The sequence below is a fragment of the Otolemur garnettii genome, unplaced genomic scaffold (assembly GCF_000181295.1).
Source record: "Otolemur garnettii isolate 467f Iridium unplaced genomic scaffold, OtoGar3 scaffold00019, whole genome shotgun sequence".
NCBI classification, from domain to species: domain Eukaryota; kingdom Metazoa; phylum Chordata; class Mammalia; order Primates; family Galagidae; genus Otolemur; species Otolemur garnettii.
Window position 1 is genome coordinate 8,663,860 of NW_003852414.1, and position 4,013 is coordinate 8,667,872.

General features: G+C 41.5%; 1 protein-coding gene across 1 annotated transcript in view; it reads right to left on the bottom strand.

The window, feature by feature from the left end:
* Positions 1–4,013, bottom strand: part of APBB1IP (amyloid beta precursor protein binding family B member 1 interacting protein) — a 77,447-nt gene that overhangs the window by 22,042 nt on the left and 51,392 nt on the right. The window lies entirely within an intron of this gene.

Sequence of the window (4,013 nt, forward strand, 5' to 3'; positions counted from 1 at the left end):
TTTTTAGTAGAGATAGGTTCTTGTTCTTTTTCAGGCTGGTCTCGAACTCTGGAGCTCGAGCAATCCACCCGCCTCGGCTCCCACAGTGTTAGGATTACAGGCCTGAGTCAATGCATGTGACCTTGAGACTCATCATTATTAAAAAAATGATGAGAAGGATGGGAAAGGAGACGGATGCCATAATATTGGTAACGTTTCTTCCTTTCCAAAAGTTCGGGTTAGGTTCTGAGCAGCTGGGAAACGGCCTTTTGTATCTCACTGCCACCTAACTTGACCTTGAAAACACTCTGTAGTGAACAGATGGAAGAGCGTATGTACTTCTTGCAGTTTAGTCACAGCAACTGAAGGGTGTGACGGGTGTGTGTGGGTGAGGCACCAGGCCACAACCACAGGCTGAAGCACTTATGAACCACCTCCTCTAATCAGCACATGTACCCAAGTGTCAAAACATAGGGATGCGCCTTTTAAATGTTTTTTAATAAAACGTCTTTTATTCCTTTGGGTAAATCCCCAAAAGTGGGACTGCTGGATCAAATGGTAGGTCTACTTTCAGGGCTTTGAGGTATCTCCCTGCCTTCCATAGAGGTGGTGCTATTCTGCTATTGCGCCTACAGTCTGTCTACAATTCTAAGCATCACGAGAAGGGAAAAACAAACCCCGCATGTACTCAGTACTAAATTGGAACTAATCAATCAACACTTATGTGCACATATGGAAGTAAAACTCAGTGAAAATCCAGCAGGTGGGAGGGGAAGGAGGAGACGGGTAAAGTCACACCTAACAGACACAGTGCACACCGTCTGAGTGAAGGGCACACTGAGAACTTTGACTCGACCTGTACAAAAGCAACTGATATAATCAAAATGTGTGCGCCCCTGTAATATTCTGAAATTTAAAAGAAAATATAGACATGAAGGAATTAAAGTGTACTTCCTCCTCCAGGGATCATTCAAACCAGACCCTTCTCCCAGGCTTGTCTGAAGAATATTTTTTCCCATTGAAAACCTGTACTTGGACAATTGCTTTTTCCCTTTGTTTGTCTTTTGATATATTTAGAAGGTGAGGTCCAAGTACCACAGTTCAAAGATACTGACCTTAGAAATAAGTATTAGAGGGTTCCTTGGAAAAACGTGGACTCACATGTAATCTACAATATGTTTTTAAAGGATGGAAACACAGTTGTCTTTACTGGGTCTATTTTCTGTAGAAGGCATATTAGCTGCTTTCTGCTGAGAATTACAGCTATAAAGCAGCTACATGTGCTAAGAAACACTACCAATGTTAGGGCTGAGAAAATTTAATCCTTTTTTTGGTGATTTTTTTAAATTCCTCATAGCTGTGTACATTAATGCAGTCATGGGGTACAGTGTGCTGGTTTTATATCCAATTTGAAATACTTTCGTCAAACTGGTAAATTTAATCTTCTTGATGGAAACATTAATGATGTTTTGAATACATTTATTCCTGCTTAGGAATTCTTGAGAAAACAAAAACAGATGTTGCTGCTTTCTTTCATTTTTATATGTAGAAAAAAAAAATACCAAACCACATAATTTGGCAATGATGAAAGTTAAAAAAAAAATTTTTTTTTTTGGCAGACATTGCAAATTAGATTTAATCCACATAAACTGACGGATGTCCACAATTATGGAATTTAGAAAGCAAAAAGGAAACAGAAGGCTGGCGATGTTTAACAGAAGAAATCGTATTTACTATTCTTCACTGCTTCCCTCACATTAGCCAGCTGAAGAGTAACTCTAAGCCAATATGTAAGACTAGATCACGGTTATGTGACTTAGTAAGCTGAATTAGAGTTAAGCGATTTAGTAAGCTAGGTCCTTTTTATATTTACACTATATGAACAGGGCACAATGATTTCAGAACAAAAAACACCTCATTGTTTTAAGCCATCAGATTTTATAGTTTTTATAATTTCTTCTTATTTTTCTTTTGAAAGCTGCTAAATACAAAAATATCCTGGTCCCAAATCACATATGTAAATGTGTGTATATATATATATATATATATGTCATCTGTAGTAATATTTACAAGTGGAATTTGTTTTCCTGTGTCACAGGGCTTTCAAACAAATTAATGCATGAGTCCATTTCTGTTTCTGGTTCCAAAATGTTTACACCATTAGCTGTGTACATCATTCGTAATTCAAAATGATGTCAACACCCCGCAGAATACTTGAGGGCAAAGTACTTCAGATAGATTTGATTTCCATCCTTTAAAAACATATTGTAGATTACATGGGAGTCCAGTTTCTTTCTTTCTTTCTTTTTTGAGACAGAGCCTTAAGCTGTCACCCTGGGCAGAGTGCTGTGGCATCACAGCTCACAGCAACCTCCAATTCCTGGGCTCAAGCGATTCTCCTGCCTCCTCCTCCCAAGTATCTGGGACTACAGGTCCCTGCCACAATGCCCGGCTATTTTTCGGTTGCAGCCGTCATTGTTGTTTGGCGGGCTGGGCTGGATTTGAACCTGCCAGCTCAGGTGTGTGTGGCTGGCACTTTAGCTGCTTGAGCCACAGGTGCTGAGCCCCCGTTACTTTCTTAAAGTGTGAATATGTCTCAGTTATTTTTCATGTTCTGGGCCATGGACACAGAATAGAAATACACGTGGAGTATCTGAAATCAGAGCAAATACATCACCTGTCTTCATAATTTTCTTTCCTTTCCCACTGATGGGGTGGCTTCTGTTTTACGTCTTCTTTGTTGGATGGAGGCAGGTTGTGCTTTGTGTCTCCCGTTATAATTCATCTACACTGAATCACGGCAACCCTTTCTTGCTTTCTGACATGTGGCAGGAAATGCCTGCTATCTCCTCCTGTTCTCTTAATCCCAGTTGAAGCAAATAGATGGCATCTGCTAGTTGTTCTACCTTTTTATCTAAGAAAGAGTCTCTTTTTTTCATTTCTTATCTGAAAATATGTACAAAATAGCCCTCATGTTGGCTGGGCATGGTGGCTCAGACCTGTAATCCCAGCACTTTGGGTGGCGAGGCAGATATATTGCCTGAGCTCAGGAATTCGAGACCAGCTGGAGCTAGAGCGAGACCTCATCTCTAAAACAGCCGGGCATTGTGGCCAGGCGCCTGTAGTCTCAGCTACTCAGGAGGCTGAGGTAAGAGAATCGCTTGAGCCCAAGAGTTTGAGGTTACTGTGAGTTATGATGGCATGGCACTCTACTGAGGGGGATAAAGTGAGACTCTGTCTCAGAAAAATAAAATAGCCCTCATTTTATAACCAAAATATGGAACCCAAGAAGAGAGGCTGGTCTTGGACAGAAACATGATAGCTCATCCATAGTCCCAGGGAAGAATGTAGGATGGATTTGGACAGGTGCAGGGATGAGCAAGGTGGGTAAATGTCCTGATGGGAGCTGGGGCAACTTTTTTTTTGATTGCTTTTATTTTCTCTGTGAAATGGGCAGCAAAATCATTAGCTGAGAGAATGTGGGTGAGGAAACAGGTTTTGAAGGTTTTATAAGAGAGGACGAGGTATAAATGGTTTTCTAAGTTTGTGGGGGTGGACAATTGGGCCAGGGAGCTCAGGTGTCACCAAGGGCCCAGGACGGAGCAGGGAAAAGGTTGGATTGAACCAGGGTTTGAGGAAAGGGCAAGACATCTGAGAAAAGAATATAGCATTCCAGTGAGGGCCTGTGAAATGTAATCACGTGTAGAGAAAAGGGCAGAAGAATGGTGAAGCAGATCTTGAATGTCTGGAATGAAGGAACCAGACTGATCTGGAATGAGAAAGTCTGGATCTGAGGATAGTCAAAGACTAATTTATTGAACACCAATATCAATCAATATGTATTGATTCAAAGAACTGTGATAGGTACAGTGGGAATATAAAGTGTAAAGAAAGCCCTCTGTGGGCTCGGTGCCCGTAATACAGGGGTTATGGCACCAGCCACATACACTAGGGCTGGCGGGTTCAAACCCAGCCTGAGCCAGCTAAACAACAATGACAGCGGCAACAAAAGAAATAGCTGGGCGTGTGGCAGG